The 19,603-nt window shown below is 42.3% G+C and overlaps 1 protein-coding gene across 7 annotated transcripts in view; it reads left to right on the top strand.

The window, feature by feature from the left end:
* Positions 1–19,603, top strand: part of agtpbp1 (ATP/GTP binding carboxypeptidase 1) — a 338,830-nt gene that overhangs the window by 35,293 nt on the left and 283,934 nt on the right. The window lies entirely within an intron of this gene.

The raw sequence follows: 19,603 nt of genomic DNA, 5'->3' as shown, positions 1-19,603 counted from the left end.
TCCTATTCATATACCTGTCCAAATGCCTCTTCAATGTTGCAATTGTACCAGCCTCCACCACATCCTCTGGCAGCTCATTCCATACACGTACCACCCTCTGCGTGAAAAAGTAGCCCCTTAGGTCTCTTTTATACCTTTCCCCTTTCACCCTAAACCTATGCCCTCTAGTTCTGGAATCCCCCACCCCAGGGAAAAGACTTTGTCTATTTATCCTATCCATGCCCCTCATAATTTTGTAAACCTCTATAAGGTCACCCCTCAACCTCCGACGCTCCAGGGAAAACAGCCCCAGCCTGTTCAGCCTCCCCCTGTAGCTCAGATCCTCCAACCCTGGCAACATCCTTGTAAATCTTTTCTGAACCCTTTCAAGTTTCACAACATCTTTCCGATAGGAAGGAGACCAGAATTGCACGCAATATTCCAACAGTGGCCTAACCAATGTCCTGTACAGCCGCAAAATGACCTCCCAACTCCTATACTCAATACTCTGACCAATAAAGGAAAGCATACCAAACGCCTTCTTCACTATCCTATTTACCTGCAACTCCACTTTCAAGGAGTTATGAACCTGCACTCCAAGGTCTCTTTGTTCAGCAACACTCCCTAGGACCTTACTATTAAGTATATAAGTCCCGCTAAGATTTGCTTTCCCAAAATGCAGCACCTCACATTTATCTGAATTAAACTCCATCTGCCACTTCTCAGCCCATTGACCCATCTGATCCAGATCCTGTTGTAATCTGAGGTAACCCTCTTCGCTGTCTACTACACCTCCAATTTTGGTGTCATCTGCAAACTTACTAACTGTACCTCTTATGCTTGCATCCAAATCATTTATGTAAATGACCGAATATAGAGGGCCCAGCACCAATCCTTGTGGCACTCCACTGGTCACAGGCCTCCAGTCTGAAAAACAACCCTCCACCACCACCATCTGTCTTCTACCTTTGAGCCAGTTCTGTATCCAAATGGCTAATTCTCCCTGTGTTCCATGAGATCTAACCTTGCTAACCAGTCTCCCATGAGGAACCTTGTGAATGCCTTACTGAAGTCCATATAGATCACATCTACTGCTCTGCCCTCATCAATCTTCTTTGTTACTTCTTCAAAAAACTCAATCAAGTTTGTGAGACATGATTTCCCACGCACAAAGCCATGTTGACTATCCCGAATCAGTCCTTGCCTTTCCAAATACATGTACATCCTGTCCCTCAGGGTTCCCTCCAACAACTTGCCCACCACCGAGGTCAGGCTCACCGGTCTATACTTTCCTGGCTTGTCTTTACCACCCTTCTTAAACAGTGGCACCACGTTTGCCAACCTCCAGAATTCCGGCACCGCACCTGTGACTATCGATGATACAAATATCTCAGCAAGAGGCCCAGCAATCACTTCTCTAGCTTCCCACAGAGTTCTCAGGTACACCTGATCAGGTCCTGGGGATTTATCCACTTATAACAATTTCAAGACATCCAGCACTTCCTCCTCTGTAATCTGGACATTTTGCAAGATATTACCATCTATTTCCCTACAGTCTATATCTTCCATATCCTTTTACACAGTAAATACTGATGCAAGATATTCATTTAGTATCTCCCCCATTTTCTGTGGTGCCACACAAAAGCTGCCTTGCTGATCTTTGAGGGCCCTATTCTCTCCCTAGTTACCCTCTTGTCCTTAATATATTTGTAAAAACCCTTTGGATTCTCCTTAATTCTATTTGCCAAAGCTATCTCATGTCCCCATTTTGCCCTCCTGATTTCCCTCTTAAGTATACTCCTACTTCCTTTATACTCTTCTAAGGATTCACTTGATCTATCCTGTCTATACCTGACATATGCTTCCTCCTTTTTCTTAACAAAACTCTCAATTTCTTTAGTCATCCAGCATTCCCAAGATCTACCAGCCTTTCCTTTCACCCTGACAAGAATATACTTTCTCTGGATTCTTGTTATCTCGTTTCTGAAGGCTTCCCATTTTCCAGCCATCCCTTTAACTGTGAACATCTGCCTCCAATCAGCTTATGAAAATTCTTGCATAATACTGTCAAAATTGGCCTTTCTCCAACTTAGGAGTTCAACTTTTATATCTGGTCTATCCTTTTCCATAATTTTTTAAAAAACTAATAGAATTATGGTCGCTGGCCCCAAAGTGCTTCCCCCCATTGATACCTCAGTCACCCACCCTGCCTTATTTCCCAAGAGTAGGTCAAGTTTTGCACCTTCTCTAGTAGGTACATCCAATACTGAATCAGGAAATTGTCTTGTACACACTTAAGAAATTCCTCTCCATCTAAACCTTTAGCACTGTGGCAGTCCCAGTCGATGTTTGGAAAGTTAAAATCCCCTACCGTAACTACCCTATTATTCTTACAGATAGCTTAGTTATGTGAGACCATTTATTGTGCAATCAGAATACTTTGGCCGAGCTAAAATATTTTGAAGTAATAGTGCTGCTCTGACTATTAGCCAAGGTAATATATTCAGTTTGTGAGCATACTTTTCTTTAAGCACAAGAATTTCATTAAATATAAGTCATCTTTCATAAACTAACAGTCGCTAAAATGCCACTACCATATCACTGCTGGAAACTTTCATAGAGTCATAGAAATGTATAGTATGAAAATGGACCCTTCAGTTCAACTTATCCACGCCAATCAGATATTCTGAATAAATCTAGTCCCATTTGCCAGCATTTGGTCCATATCCTTCTAAACTCATCCTACTCGTGTACACATCCAGATGCCTTTTAAAAGTTCTAATTGTGCCTGCCTCCACTATCTCCTGTGGCAGCTTATTCTATAAATGTTCCACCCTCTGTGTGAAAAAGTTGCCCCTTAGGTCCCTTTTTAAATCTTTCCCCTCTACCTTAAACCTATGTCCTCCAGTTCTGCATTCCCCCCACCCCAGGGAAAAGTCCTTGTCAATTCACCCTATCCTTGCCCCTCATGACTTTGTAGACTTCTATAAGGTCAACCCTCAGCCTCTGAAGCTCCAGGAAGTGTAGCTCCAGCCTATTCAGCCTCTCCCAATAGCTCAATCTCTCCGACACTGGCAACACTCTTGTAAATCTTTTTTCTGAAACCTTTCAAGTTTTACAATATCCTTCCTATAGGAGGGAAACCAGAATTGCACATGGTATTCCAAAAGTGGCCAAACCAATGTCCTGTACAGAGTCAAGATTAGAGTGGTGTGCTGGAAAAGCACAGCAAGTCAAGTAGCATTTGTTGAGCAGAAAAATTGACATTTCGGGCAAAAGCCCTTCATCAGGAATTTGCCTGAAAGGTCGATTTTTTTTTTTTTTCCTCCTCATCAAATGCTGCCTTACCTGCTGTGTTTTTCCAGCACCCTCTAATGTTGACTTTGATCTCCAGCATCTGCAGTACTCACTTTCGCAATGTCCTGTGCAGCCGCAACATGACCTCCCAACTCCTATGCTCAGCGCACTGACCAATGAAGGCAAGCATACCAATCACCTTCTTCACCATCCTGTCTACCTGCAACTCCACTTTCAAGAAACTATGAACCTGCACTCCAAGGTTTCTTTGTTCAGCAACACTCCCCAGGAGTTTACCATTAATTGTATAAGTGCTGCTCTGATTTGCCTTTCCAAAAGTAGCACCTCACATTTATCTAAATTATACTCCATCTGATCAAGGTTGCTTTGTACTCAGAGGAAACCTTTTTTCCACTGTCTACTACACCATCAATTTTGGTGTCATCTGCAAACTGACTAATCAGACGTCCAATATTCACATCTAAATCCTTGATATAAATGAGAAAAAGTAGTGGACCCAGTGATCCTTGGGGCACACCATTGGTCACAGGCCTCCAGTCTGAAAAGCAACCCTCCACTACCATCCTCTGTCATTGACCTTCATGTCAATTATGTATCCAAATGGCTAGTCATCCCTATATTCCATGTGATCTATTCTTGCTAACCAGTGTACCATGAGGAACCTTGTTGAATGTGTTACTGAAATGCATATAGAGCACATCCACTGCTCTGCCCTCTTTGTTTCTTCTTCAAAAAACTCAATTAGGTTAGTGAGAGAGGATTTCTCACGCACAAAGCCATGTTGACCATCCCTAATCAATCCTTGCCTTTCCAAATACATGTAATTCCTGTCCGTCAGGATTCCCTCTAACAGCCTGCACACCACCAATGTCAGGCTCACCGGTCTATAGTTCACTGGATTTCCCTACCACCTTTCTTAAGTAATGGCACCACGATAACCAATCTCTAATCTTCCAGCACTTTACCTGTCGCTGTTGGTGATACAAACATCTCAGCAACAGGCCCAACAATCACTTCCATCACTTCCAACAGAGTTCAAGGGTACACCTGATGAGGTCCTGGGGATTTATCCAACTTGATTCATTTTAAGACCTCCCGCACCACCATCTCTGTAATATGGACATTTTTCAAGATGTTGCTATTTATTTCCCCATGTTCTCTATCTTCCATATGTTTCTCTACAGTAAACATTGATGCAAAATAGTCGGTTAGTATATCCCCCATCTCTTGCGGTTGCACGTATAGATAGCCTTGCTGATCTTTAAGGGGCCCTATTCTCACCTAATTAATCTTTTGCCCTTAGTGTATTTGTAGAATCCCTTTGGATTCTCCCTAACCCTGATTTCCCTCTTGAGTATACTCCCACTGCCTTTACAGCCTTCTAGGGATTCACTTGTTTTCTGCAGTCTATATTTAACATATGCTTCCCTCTTTTTCTTGACCAAAACCTCAAATTGTCTAGCCATCCAGCATTTCCTACCCCTACCAGGCTTGCCTTTCACCCTAATGGGAACCTGCTGTTTCTGGACTCTAGTTACCTCATTTTTGAAGATTTCCCATTTTCCAACTGTCCCTTTACCTGCGAATGTCTGCCCCCAATCAACTTTTGAAAGTTTTTGCCTCCTTCTGTCAAAATTGGCCTTCCTCCAATTTAGAACTTTAACTTTTAGTTCCAGTCTATTCTTTTCTATTACTATTTTAAAACTAATAGAATTGTGGTTGCTGGCCCCAAAATGCTCCCCCACTGACCCCTCAGTCACCTAACCTGCCTTATTTCCCTAGACTAGGTCAAGTTTTGCACCTTCTCTAACCACATCCACATACTGAATTGGAAAATTTTCTTGTACACACTGAACAAATTACTCTTCATCCAAGCCCTTAACATTATGGCAGTCCCAGTTCATCTTCCAATTGAAGTAGCAGTCACACATAATATGATCTGTTTCCAGTTTGAAGCATATTTTCTCAGCCAATATTTTGAGCATGTTGTATTCCTTTTAAAAAGAAGGACAAGGAAATAAAATGTTGTGTTTGCAGAATCACTCCTACCATCATCATGTGCTCACCCCCCCCCTCCAAAAAAAGTCTGCCTTTCATGTTATTTTATACAGAATGTGGAGTTCTTTTGACTATGTTACTAGACAAACTGCAGAAGTGCTGAAAAGAAATAACAACGAACAGTAGTGCCAGGTTAACTAAGTAACTAAATGAGGGAGGAACATTTTTATGTCCAGGTTGAGTCTCCATTTAAACAATTGTGAAGACTGGAAGTCCATTTCTGTTTTATATAATCCAACACTGCCTCAAATTCTTTGTGTGTAATCCAAAAATCAACCAACACAGTCTCCATTCGTTAGAAACTTTTCACATCCTTATTAATTTATTGTTGTATTTGAGTAATTTATGGAATTAAACAGTCTCCTTTTCCCTTTTGTGTCTGTATACTTTTAAAGAAATCCATATTAATTATTTGGGAAACCCTGTGAGGAAATTAGGATGAAGATGTTAGTTTATGTTAATACTGATAGATGTATGTTTCTTAAGAATAACCTGAGGATTGAGTAGCTGAAATGGAGATATCCTTTTCATTGATTGTGTGAAGAGGTTTTATCCTGATTTCTATTTTCCCTTTATTCAGATTTAAGGTCCTATTGCAATCTTATCCTCAAATCACTTGCTGCAAGGAGAAAGAGGAAACACTTTATTGCCATGATAAAAAAAATTAAACCAAGTAGCTTGCCAAGAGAAATTAAATCTTCATTTTTTTTCTAAAATTGGATCAATGTTTCCTTACCACATGTCAGTTGTTGTAAAGAATCCTGAATCAATCTTATCTGCATGTTGTGAGCAAGGGAGCAGAGAAAGAGTTTGCTGCAGGTTGCATTCATTAATCTTGGGACTGTCTACTGCTGGCCACTTTTAATGCATGAATCAAGAGAGCACCAGTTTGTAGTTCAATCATGTCTTTTAACGTCACAAGTCCCAAGGTGCTTAGCAGGCTATTTAGCTGTGGAAGGCATAACAGTAAAACCTAATCCTCGTTTGTTCCTTTGCTCGCATTGACAGAGGAGAGAATGAGTGATTGATTTGAATTTGAATCTTGAACAATATTCCCAATCCTGATGCCACTTGTCCCCTCCTCTGCTGACTGAGATTACCTCATACCCAAAAGATGCGATTAATTCTAGTTCCTTGTTTGCAAGCTGCTAGACTGAAATGTTTCATTACAATAAAATAATGTTTCCCTTTTCTTCTTGCAATAAATACTGAAGAGGGGACCACGATAAGCCTTCAAACTGCTGTCTGGGAAGATTAAAATCAACATAAATCTCTTTCAAGAGACTATGTCGGGCTACTTTGAGTTTAAGATCCTTCTTCCTCAGGTTGTTTTTAAGAACAGTGCTATCATAAATATCAACAATCTGTATCTGATTGAAATATGACGTTCCTGGTGATGTTGGCACTGACTATTTCAATTTCTGATTTCCGTTCTGTGTCAAATCAGATATAGAAATGAGCTACATTCTAAATTTATTAATTTACTTATGAATCAGCAAGCTGAACAATCTGTTGAGCCACATAGACCAAAAGACCTCTGTTGAATCTGGGACTAGAGTCATAGAGATGTCCAGTATAGAAACAGACACTTTGGTCCAATTCATCCATGCCGACCAAAAATCCTAACTTTATCTAGTCCCATTTGCCAGCATTTGGGCCATGTCCCTCCAAACTATTTCGATTTGATATACACATCCAGGTGCCTTCTAAATAGACTCCCCTACCCCAGGGGAATGTCTATTTCTCTTATCCGTGCCCCTCATGATTTTATAAACTTCTATAAGGTCATCCCATCAGCCTCCGCTCCAGGGAAAACAGTCCCAGTCTGTACAACTTCTCCCGGTAGCTCAGATCCTCCAACCCTGGCAACATCCTTGAAAATCTTTTCTGAACCCTTTCAAGTTTCACAACATCCTTCCGATAGGAAGTAGACCAAAATTGCATGCAATATTCCAAAAGTAGCCTAACCAGTGTCATGTACAGCCGTAACATGACCTCCCAACTTCTATACTCCATGCTGTGACCAATAAAGAAAAGCATACAAGACAGCTTCTTCACTGGCTTATCTACCTGCGGCTCCACTTTCAAGGAACAATGATCCTGCACTCCAAGGTCTCCCCAGGACCTTACCATTAAGTGTATAAGTCCTGCTCTGATTTGCTTTCCCAAAATGCAGTACTTTGTATTTATCTAAATTAAACTCCATCTGCCATTCCTCAAACCATTGGCCAATCTGATCAAAATCATGTTGTACTCTGAGGTAACCTTCTTCATTGTTCACTACATCTCTAATTTTGGTGTCATCTGCAAACAAAAATTAACTATACCTCCTGTGTTCACGTCCAAATCATTTATATAATGATGGAAAGTAGTTGACCCAGCACCAACCCTTGTGGCACACCGTTGGTCACAGGCTTCCAGTCTGAAAAGCAACCCTCCACCACCACCCTCTGACTTTTATGTTCAAGCCAGTTCTATATACAAATGGCTAGTTCTCCCTGTATTCCATGAGATCTAACCTTGCTAAACAGTCTCATGAGGAACCTTGTCAAAAGCTTTACTGAAGTCTATATAGATCACATCCACAGCTCTCCCCTCATCAATCCTCTTTGTTACCTCTTCAAAAAGTTCAATCATGTTCATGAGACATGTGTTCCCACGCGCAAAGCCATGCTGACTATCCCTAATTAGTCCTTGCCTTTGCAAATACATGTCAACCTTGTCCCTCAGGTTTCTCTCCAACAATCTGCACACCACTGATGTCAGGCTCACCAGTCTAGAGATGCCTGGCTTTTCCTTACCCCCTTTCTTAAATAGTGACACCATTTTGGCCAACTTGCAGTTTTCCGGCACCTCCCCTGTGACTATCAATGATACAAATATCTCCGCAAAGGACTCCGCAATCACTTCCCCATATCCCATGGAGTTCTGGGGTATACCTGATAAGGTTCTGGAGATTTACGTACTTTTATGCATTTCAAGACACCCAGCACCACCACCTCTGTAGTATGGACATTTTTCAAGATGTCACCATCTATATTCCCACTTCTATATCTTCACAGTAATCACTGTTGCAAAATACACATTTAGTATATCCCTAGCTCCTCCAGTTCCTCACATAGACTGTCTTCCTAATCTTTGCAGGGCCCAATTCTCTCCCTATTTATCCTTTTGTTCTGAATATATTTATAAAATCCCTTTGGATTCTCCTTAACCCTATTTGCCAAAGATATCTCATGTTCCCTTTTTGCCCTCCTCATTTCCCTCTGAACTGTACTCCTACTGCCTTTCTACTCTTCTAAGGATTCATTTGATCTCTCCTGTCTATATCTGACTCAGGAGTATCATGCTGCAAAAGTACAGCTGGTCAGGCAGCATCCAAGGAGCAGGAGGATTGATGTTTTTGGTGTAAACTCTTCATCAGGAATGAGGCTTATGGGCCAGGGCAGGGGGAGGGGGGCGCTGAGAGATAAGTGGTGGTGGCGGGGGGGGGGGGGTGGGGGGGGTGGGAGGGGGGAGGTAGCTGGGAATGTGATAGATACATAGGTGAAGGTGGAAGTGGTAAGTCGGAGGGGAGGGTAGAAATGGTGGATAGGTAGGACCTGTCAAGGGGGTGGTGCTGAGTTGGAGGCTTGGGACTGGAGTAATGTGGGGTGGGGGGGGCAGGGAAATGAGGAAACTGGTAAAATCCACATTGATCCCGTGTGGTTGTAGGGTTTCAAGGCAGAGCATGAGGCGTTCTTCTTCCAGACATCAGGTGGTAAGGTTTTGGCGATGGAGGAGGCCCATGACCTGCATTTGGGAGGGGCAGTTAAAGTGTTCAGCCACGGAGTTGGTGGGGTTGGTTGGTGCAGGTGTCCCAGAGATGTTTTTTGAAACAATCTGCAAGTTGGCGGCCTGTCTCCCTGACATAGAGACTACATCTGGTGCAATGTGGATAGTGTGTCTGGAAGTACAGGTAAATTTCTGTTGAATGTGCAAGGATCCTCTGGGGCCTTGGACGGAGGTGAGGCGGGAAGTGTAGGCGCAGGTTTTGCACTTCTGTATCCTGTCTATATCTAATCTTCGCTTCCTTCTTTTTCTTAACCAAAACCTCAATGTGTGCTTTTGTTGGGTGGGTTTCCAAGAATCCTTCTTTCCCACTGGAAAATAGCTTTATTGTGACTATTGAATTATTTCCTTAAATTCTTCCCTGTTCAGCAACCATGTTTTTTAATTAAATTTCTTTCCCAAGCCATTCCAGCCAGCTCTGCCATCATCCCTATGTAATTCCTTTAATTTAGGTCAGTTGTTTCCACTCTAAGTTTCTTACTCTCAAACTGAATGCTAAATTCTGCCATGTTATAGCACTTGTTTTCTGGGGGATCTTTTAGTCTGAGATCATTTGCTAAACCTGCCTGATCACACATTACCAGATCCAAAATTATTTGATCCCTAGTTAGATCTACAACATATTGTTTGAGCAAACTGTCCTGAATACAGTCTATGAATTCCAATTGGTCTTCTATATTTTCATAAAGATTGACTTTATCCTGATTTAATGTACTGCCTTTTTTTATATGCCCTCATTATTTTCTGATTTATTCATTGGCGTACAGTGTTGTATAACTGTGCGACAGCTTACATACTACTTCCACCAGTGTCATCTTCTCCTCTTATTTCTTAACTTCATCCAGATGGACTCTGCATCTTCTGATCGAAAGTGATTCACTCTAACAAATCTTCCCAGTCACTCTTTCCTTCCTGCATGTTCTTTCAAAAAGTTGCAGACCACTGAATATTTAGTTCCCAGCTTTGATCTTCTTGTAGCTCTCTCTCCAAAATGGTTATAAGATCATTCCCATTGACCTCTATTTGTGCCCTTTGTTTATTGATTTTTTTTAGAATACTATGTGCATTTATGTAGAGCCAGTAATTTTACCTCTCTACCATTGTATTTGCTCCTTTTTAATCATTATTTCTGTTGTTTTTCTGTTTGTGCATGCTAGCCCTTCCCATCCCACTGAGTATCATGGTCTAACTAGGTGATCTGCAATGCAGCCATTTCCTGTTGATTTGTGAGGCTACATACTTTTCTTCTCATTCATTCACCCCCACCCCTGGATTTATTTATTTGCCTGGATATTACTCCCAGCATGTTTCCATTATAAATAACTCCTTTTTGTCCAGTAGTTGTGCCACTGCCCCATGTTTCTGCTCTTTAATTTAACACCTTACTGTTCAAATTCTTTCAGCAGAACTTTCATCTGTTGTTTTTCCCTTCCTGATGTGATGCAGATCAGAATTTGCCCATTCTCTAAACACTTACTTTGCTTTGACTCATCTTGGTGTCTAGTAGCTACTTTTTTTTTTCGAAAAATATATTTTATTCAAAAGGAGGAATCTTTATGTACAAACACATTTATTAAAGCAGTTCATAGCCAAAGGTTTTGCGCACAGAGAAAAAAACACTGGGGTTTGACCCTTGATAGCTGTAACTAATCTAATGGCATTTCTCAATTTTATTAGGTACAGGGAACTATATAAATGTATCTAAGGCATCAGGTGGGTTTGATAACTGAATGGACGCCGGTCGTACTTTGGCAGGAAGACCTTAGATAGTGGTCTTTTCCCACTGTGCCATGGCCGCAGCTGCTCCAAGCTGCACTGGGCCCTCAGCACGTATTCCCGGACCTTGTAATGTGCCAGTCTGCTACACACGGACAGGGCCAACTCTTTCAACTGGAAGACCAGCAACCTTCGGGCAGACCAAAGAGTGCCATTTACTGAGTTGATGGTCATCCAAGCACAGCAGATGTTTTTCTCGGTGTGCAAGCTGGGAAACAGACTGTAGAGCACAGACCCCTGCGTCACTGAGCTGCTTGGGACGGGCCTCACCAAAAACTACTACAATCCTCTCCAGATTTCCTTTGCAAAGGCACAGGTATTGGGGTGGGGTGGGGAAATTGGGCGAGCTTGTCACACATCTCTTTGTGGATAATGCCTTTGGAGAGAGATACAGTTGTTTGGTCTGGACATGCATGACGGATCTCAAAGATAGGGCCCTTCTCACCACCAGCTAAGAGATGTTTTGGTGCTTTTTGGAAAGTTCTGGTAATGAAGCATTCTGCCAAATGACTGAGACCATCTGCTCAGGGAACTACCCAAAAGGATTAACCCTTTCTTTTTCTCACAGGGTCTCAAGGACACTACATACTGACCACTGCCTGATGGACTTGTGGTCAAAGGTGTTTTTCTCCACGAAGGACATGTTATATGGGATGGTCCAACAAATTCGAGCAATCTGCACTAATGAGGCCACCCCTACCCTTTGGAACACTGGGTACAGGAAGAACCTCAAAGTAGTGACACTTGGTGTTTGTGTACCAAGGGTCTACTCACAGCTTGATGTAGCCACACACAAAGGTGGTGTTGAGTATGTTCTTTCCCTTTTTGTCCAGCGCTTTATACATGGTATCCCTTCGGACCTGGTCCACCTTTGACTTCCAAATGAAATACAAGATAGTCAGATGATTGAAGCAACGCAGGTTCAGGGTTTCTACCAGATCTGTGCCAATCTCCTGTATGCTGCAACACATCACTTGTCCTGTCATCACAATCGTATTTGATTTAATTAATTAAGTACTCTAGTAACCATGGTCTTTACATTTATTGTAAATATTTTCAATATCAGAATCAACACAATGCTGAAAAGCTATTTTTAGGAGAAAGAGAGGGAAAAGAAGCCTCTGGACAGAAACATAAAGTCACAGTCTTACTTGTACTTAAAAGACTATAAATATTCACGAATCACTTTCTTTAGGCAAGAGCAGCCAAACACCTCTTTCCTTCCTTTGCTTCACTCCAGAACTCTTCGTAGGTTGCATTCAAATGATAAGTTCTACTAACTCTGGTGTGGCCACACTTGGGAGTATTGTGTACAGTTCTGGTCACTGCATTATAGGAAGGATGTAGAAACTTTGGAAAGAGTTCAGAGGAGCTTTATTAGGATGTTGCCTAGCATGGAGGTCAGGCGTTACAATGAAAGGCTGAGAGACTTGAGGCTGTTTTCGTTAGAGAGAAGGTTGAGAGGTGACTTAATTGAGACATATAAGATAATCAGAAGGTCAGATAGGGTGAACAGGGAGAGCCTTTTTTCTCGGACAGCGATGGTGAGCACGAGGGGACATAACTTTAAATTGAAGGGTGTCATTTACTCAGAGTTGTAGGGGAATGGAACACACTGCCTGCACCAATAGTAGACTTGCCAATTTTAAGGGCATTTAAATGGTCATTGGATAAACTTATGGATCAAAATGGAATAGTGTAGGATAGATGGGCTTCAGATTGGTTCCACAGGTCGGTACAACATCAAGGGCTAAAGGGCCTATACTGTGCTGTAATGTTCTATGTCCGTGGTAGAAGCAAATATGGTAGCAATGTTTAAGAGGCCTTTAGATACATAAGCTGGCAGAGTGTAGAAGGATATGGACCATGTACAGGCAGGTGGGATTAGTTAAGAATAGCATCAGTGTTAACAATGACATCATGGGCCGAAGGGCCTTTTGCTGTGCTGTATTGTTCTATGTAAGTTGGCTACTTAGACCTTTTGTGTTGGGAGCATGTGTGCGTTATTTAATGAGGAATCCAGTTTCACCTGCCTCATAATTAAACTGGGCAAAAGTGAGGACTGCAGATGCTGGAAACCAGAGTTTAGATCAGAATGGTGCTGGAAAAGCACAGCAGGTCAGGCAGCATTCGAGCAGGAAAATCAGCATTTCAGGCAAAAGCCCTTCATCAGGAATAGAGACTGTTTCTTGGATGCTGCCTGACCTGCTGTGCTTTTCCAGCACCATTCTGATCTAAACTCATAATTAAACTGGAACCCTTGAAAATATAACTCTCAAAGTCTGGAAAGTACAGAATTTAAAATGTAGATTTTGTTTAATGCTAACTACGATCCACATTTAGTACATAGTAGGTTTATACACAACAAACTTTGAATGAACATACACACACACTCGGTCCTAGTTTGAACTGAGTTTACGAGCTGAATTTATGCTCTTCCAATACAGCTTAAGGTAAAGTTGCCATTGTCTTACAAAACCATACGGCTGCACTCTGATTAGAAAAAGACAACTAATGGTGGTTTAACCAGAAAGTCACCATGCCTGAGGTGAAGGGATAGATTGAGAAGGAGACTCCTTCGTGGTAACCTCAGCTATTGGCATCACTGTGTACCAGAAACTGGCTATCCACTCCCAGCTTAAGACGTTGAGTGGAATCATTTAATGAAAATCTCATTTTGTTATTTCTTTACAAGGCTGCTGTTTCACTGGAACATCTGACCAAAAAAAATCTGCTTAAGCTAGAAACTGCTGAATTTTAAACTGTAGAATTCAGTTTAATGCCAATTGCAAACTCAATTTGGTTAAATTGGGTTTGTTTAAAATGAAGGCTTAGTCTTTCTTACCTGATAAGTATTCCTACTCAGTCCAGTGACTAATGGAGTGCATACTACTGTATACTTGACTAGATTGAGCCCCTATAGTTCCAAGCTTGATCGATTTTGGTGTGGAGGCTGATCTAGAACACTGATACCTGCTAATTTGTGCAGCAATTTGTTATAAGGTGCGTTTGGCTGTAATTGACATTGAGAGCAGAAGGAAAGCTTAAATGGTGTGTTGGGCAAGAAAATGACTGAAGATTTCTATCAGCTAATGGATATTCATAGCTTTGTATGTTAAGTATTTTAACAAGGATTCTATGAGGGGGACAAAAGTACTTAATCCTTCTAAAAGAGGTAGTAATCTTAGGATTGCTACCAGTGCCATGTGCTAGTCTGAGTAGAAATAAAAGAATAGGCAGGATGAATGTGTGGTATGAGAGATTGGTGCAGGAAGGAGGGGTTAAGATTTTTAGGATATTGGGACTAGTTCTGATGGAGGTGGGACTATTACAAATCAGACAGTCTCTACCTGGGCTGGACTGGAACCAATGTCCTCGGGGGTGGTTTTGCTAACACTGTTGGAGAGGGTTTAAACTAATGTGGCAGGGGGATGGGAACCAAATGAGGTGGTTAGTGGACAGTAAGAAGGTAGTAACTAAAGCCTGTCAGAAACTACATAATAAAGTCAGCATGACAAAGGGGAAGAATAGGCAGGGAGCAGATGATGAGTGCAAAGGGACTGGTGGTCTGATGTGCATTTGTTTTAACGGAAGAAGTGTAGTAGGTAAGGCAGATGAACTTAGGGCTTGGATTAGTACCTGGGAATATGATGTTATTGCTATTACTCAGACCTGGTTGAGGGAAGGGCATGGTTGGCAACTAAGTATCCTAGGATATCCGTGCTTCAGGTGGGATAGAGAGGCAGGTGAAAGGGGTGGAGGAGTTGCATTACTGGTCAGAGAAGATATCACAGCTGTGCTGAAGGAGGGCACTATGGAGAACTCGAGCAGTGAGGCAATATGGGTAGAGCTCAGAAATAGGAAGGGTGCGGTAACAATGTTGGGGATGTACTACAGGCCTCACACAGCAAGCGTGAGATAGAGGTACAAATATGTAGACAGATTGTGGAAAGATGTCAGAGAAAAAGGTGGTGGTGTTGGGAGATTTTAACTTTCCCAACATTGACTGGGATTCGCTTAGTTTTAGAGGCTTAGATGGAGCTGAATTTGTAAAGAACATCCGGCAGGGTTTTCTAGAGCAGTATGTAAATAGTCCAACTCAGGAAGGACCTGGACCTGGTGTTGGACAATAAGCCCGGCCAGGTGGTTGAGGTTTCAGTAGGGGATTACTTTGGGAATAGTGATCACAATTCCTTCAGTTTTAGAATACTTGTGGGCAAAGACGGGAGTGGTCCTAAAGCATGAGTGCTAAACTGGGGGAAGGCCAACTATACCAAAATTTGGCAGGAGCCGAGGAATGTGAATTGGGGGCAGCTGTTGAGAGTAAATCTCCATTTGATATGTGGGAAGCTTTTAAAGAAAGGTTGATTAGAGTGCAGGGCAGACATTATCCTGTGAAAATGAGGGATAGAAAGGGCAAGATTATGTACCATGGATGACAGATGAAATTTTGAGACGAGCTAAGAGGAAAAAGAAGCATACATAAGGTCGAGGCGACTGAATATAGTGAAGCTTTAGAAGAATATAGGGAAAGTAGGATCAAACTGAAACAAGGAATTAAGGGGGCTAAAAAGGGTCATGAAATACCTTTAGTAAATAGGGTTAAGGAAAATCCCAAAGCCTTTTATTCATATATAAGGTGCAAGAGGGTTAGCACCCCTCCAGGACAAAGGAAGAAAATGGGTGAGATTCCTAATGAGTACTTTGCATCAGTATTCACCAAGGAGAGGAACTTGCAGATGTTGAGGTTAGGGATAGATGTTTGATTACTGTGGGTCAAGTCAGAATTAGGAGGGAGGAAATGTTGGATATTCTAAAAAGTATTAAGGTTGACAGGTTCCCGAGGTCCAGATGGAATCTGTCCCAGGTTACTGAGAGAAGCGAGAGAGGAAATAGCTGGGGCTTTAACAGATATCTTTGCATTTTAGAAGATCCAATTCAAGAGCAAACTGCAGTAAATGGAAAATCCTGGGGAAAATTGATCAGGTCCATTGTACTCTGAAGGTAGCAATGCAGGTCAATAGAGTGGTCAAGAAGGCATACGGCACACTTGCCTTCATTGAACGGAGTATTGAGTACAAGAGTTGACAGGTCATGTTACAGTTGTATAAGACTTTAATTCGGCCACATTTGGAATACTGCATTCAGTTATGGTGGCCACATTACCAGAAGGATGTGGATGCTTTGGAGAGGGTGCAGAGGATGTTCACCAGGATGTTGCCTGGTATGGAGGGCACCAGCTATAAGAGTGGTTGAGTAGATTAGGGTTATTTTTGTTAGAAAGATGGAGGTTGAGGGGGGACCTGATTGAGGTCTACGAAATCATGAGAGGTATAGACAGGATGGATAGGAAGAAGCTTTTTTTCCAGAGTGGGAGACTAGGGGTCACGATTTCAAAGTGAGTGGGGAAAGGAAACTATGCGTGGAAAGCTCTTTACGCAGAGGGTGGTGGGTGCCTGGAATGCATTGCCAGTGGAGTTGATAGAGGCAGGCACGATAGCATCATTTCAGATGTGTCTGAACAGATACAAGAATAGGCAGTGAACAGAGGCATACAGATCCTTGGAAAATAGGTTTAGATAGAGGATCTGGATCAGTGCCGGCTTGGATGGCCAAAGGGACTGTTCCTGTGCTGTAATTTTCTTTGTTCTTTGTTCTGTAATTGCCATGATATCTAAGTCCCATGTTCCTAACCATGCCCTGAGTTCATCTGCCTTCCCTGTTAGGTATCTTGCATTGAAGTAAAAGCAGGTGAATTTATCAGTCCTACCTTGTTCACTGCTTCCCCCTGTCTGCCCTGACTGTTTGACTCACTTCTTTTCTCAACTGTCCCAGTCTCCGATTGATCTCTTTTTGCAATATCACCCTGGGTCCCACCACCCCCACACCTTACGAGTTTAAATCCTCCCGAGCAACACTAGCAAATCTCCCTGCCAGTATATTAGTCCTCTTCCAATTCGGGTGCAATGCGTCCTTCTTGGACAGATCACCTCTACCCCAGAAGAGCTTCCAATGATCTAAAAATGTGAACCCTTCTCTCATGCACCAGCTCGTCAGCCACTCATTCATCCTGCTGGTTCCTCTCTCCTTTGAGAACATTCTGCACCCTCTCTCAGATATCCTTGATCCTGGCACCAAGGATGCAACACACCATGGGTTATGAACAGTTATAAAAGTGGAGGTATACAAGCAGGAAAAGGCTTCTTACCCCCCCTCCTGCCTGCTCCATATTCTAGATCACACAGTAGGCCCACATTGTCCATATACTCTTGGATGTCTTTACAGATTATCTGAAGGACACAGGCAGGGAGTGTATTGTTCAGTTAATCGAATTATGGATAATCGAATGCCGGATGAATAGTTTAGCCAAGCATCAGGACCTTGCAATCTTGCTTGTTAATCTGATATTCGGATAATTGAATGCCAGACAATCGAGGTTCTTCTGTATTACAAGAAATATATGATTATATCTTGAATTTCCTTCGTGATTGAGCTTCCACTGCCTCAGGTAGAAAATTCCAAAGGGTCACCACCCTCTAACTCAAGAAGTCCCTTTTCATAACAGTCCTAAATAACTTGTCTTTTATTCTGATATTTTTTTCCCTGTTCTAGATCCCACAGCCAATTGCCTATCTGTCTATCCTATTCAGAATTTTGTATGTATCTTGATATTGTGTTTAAACTTTCTAAACTGAATATAGGCCCAGTTTTTTCAATCCTTGTTCAGAGCCAGGATCGGTCTGATGAATCTTCACTATACTCCCTCTGTTGCAAGTATATCCTTCCTTAACTGTGCACATATTCTATGTGCAGTCTGACCAGTGTTTAGTTCAACCTGAGGAAGTTTTGCTCTTGTATTCAAATCCTCTTGCGATAAAGATTAACATACTTTTTACCTTTCACATTGTTTGTTGTGCTTGCATGCCAATTTTCAGTGACTTATGCATAAGGACATGTTCTGCACATTGTAACCACACCCTTCCTATTTCTCAGCTCTGCCCATATTGCCTCACTGCTCGAGTCCTCCATAGTGCCCTCCTTCAACTTAGCTGCGATATCTTATCTGACCAGTAATGCAATTCCTCCACTTCATTTACCTCTCTCAATCTGCTGGAAGCACCTTTTATCCTGAGATATCTAGTTGCCAATCATGCCCTTCCCTCAACCAAGACTCAGTAATAGCAGTAACACACACTCCTAGGTACTAATCCAAGTCCTAAGTTTTTCTGCCTGACCTACTACACTTCTTGCATTAAAGCAAATGCACCTCAGATCACCTGTCTCTTTGCATTCATCAGCTGCTCCCTGCCTACTCTTTCCCTTAGTCACACTGACTTCCTTATCTAGTTCCTTACAGGCTTTATTTACCACCTCCTTACTGTCCACTAACCTCCTTATTTGGTTCCCACCCATCTGCCACATTAGTTTAAACCCTCCCAACAATGTTAGCAAAAGCACCCCCTAGGATACCAGTTCCAGTACTGTCCGATGCAGACCGTTACCAGTCTTGCTCACCTACAACCATTAAACCATGTTGTGGGCGGCACGGTGGCACAGTGGTTAGCACTGCTGCCTCACAGCGCCAGAGACCCGTGTTCAATTCCTGCCTCAGGCGACTGACTGTGTGGAGTTTGCACGTTCTCCCCGTGTCTGCGTGGGTTTCCTCCGGGTGCTCCGGTTTCCTCCCACAGTCCAAAGATGTGCAGGTCAGGTGAATTGGCTATGCTAAATTGCCCGTAGTGTTAGGTAAGGGGTAGATGTCGCTGTAGGGGTATGGGTGGGTTACGCTTCGGCGGGGCGGTGTGGACTTGTTGGGCCGAAGGGCCTGTTTCCACACTGTAAGTAATCTAATCTAATCATTTTACTTGTACAAGCACCATCAATTCATCTATCAAGTTGGAAGTGCTCTTTGCATTTTGACTGTTTTTAATTCTGCCTTTTTAACATTACATATGTAATTTTATTCTTTGTTGACTCTGGACCTTGTTTCTGCTGCTTTCCTCTTTCTTTTACAGGTTTTCTATTTCCCATAATGAGCTTAGTTTCTTCCATTCTGATTCCCTCTAATAATTCTATCTTCTGAACATCACCACCAAACCTCTCTGCAAGGTTAGTTTCAATCCTGCTAAAGTGTAGCTCATCCTCTTTGTACAAATCTCACTTGCCGGAGAACTAGTCTCAATTCTCCAGAACTTCCTCCTGCACTGGTTTTTCAGCCATCTGTTCATTTACTCAGAAATCCTGTTTCTGTGCTTTGTAGCATTTGATACTTGGAGCATTAGAGATTAAGGCTTTAGATTAGATTCCATACAGTGTAAAAACAGGCCATTTGGCCCAACAAGTCCACACTGACTCTTTGAAAAGTAACCCACCCAGACCCATTTCCCATTGACTAATGTGCCTAATACAATGGGCAATTTAGCATGGCCAATTCACTTGACCCACATCTTTGGGTTGTGGGAGGAAACTGGAGCACACAGAGGAAACCCAAGCAGACACTGGGAGAATGTCTGTGTGGAGTTTGCGCAGTCACACGAGGTGGGAGTTGAACCCAGATCTCTGGTGCTGTGAGACAGCAATGCTAATCACTGAGCCACTGTACCCATACCTTTGTGTTGTACTTTTCAGGCACTTGACTAGA

The sequence above is a fragment of the Chiloscyllium punctatum genome, chromosome 2 (genome assembly GCF_047496795.1).
Source record: "Chiloscyllium punctatum isolate Juve2018m chromosome 2, sChiPun1.3, whole genome shotgun sequence".
NCBI classification, from domain to species: Eukaryota; Metazoa; Chordata; class Chondrichthyes; order Orectolobiformes; family Hemiscylliidae; genus Chiloscyllium; species Chiloscyllium punctatum.
The sequence above is the reverse complement of the archived record's forward strand: the minus strand, read 5'-3'. Positions and strand labels throughout refer to the sequence as shown.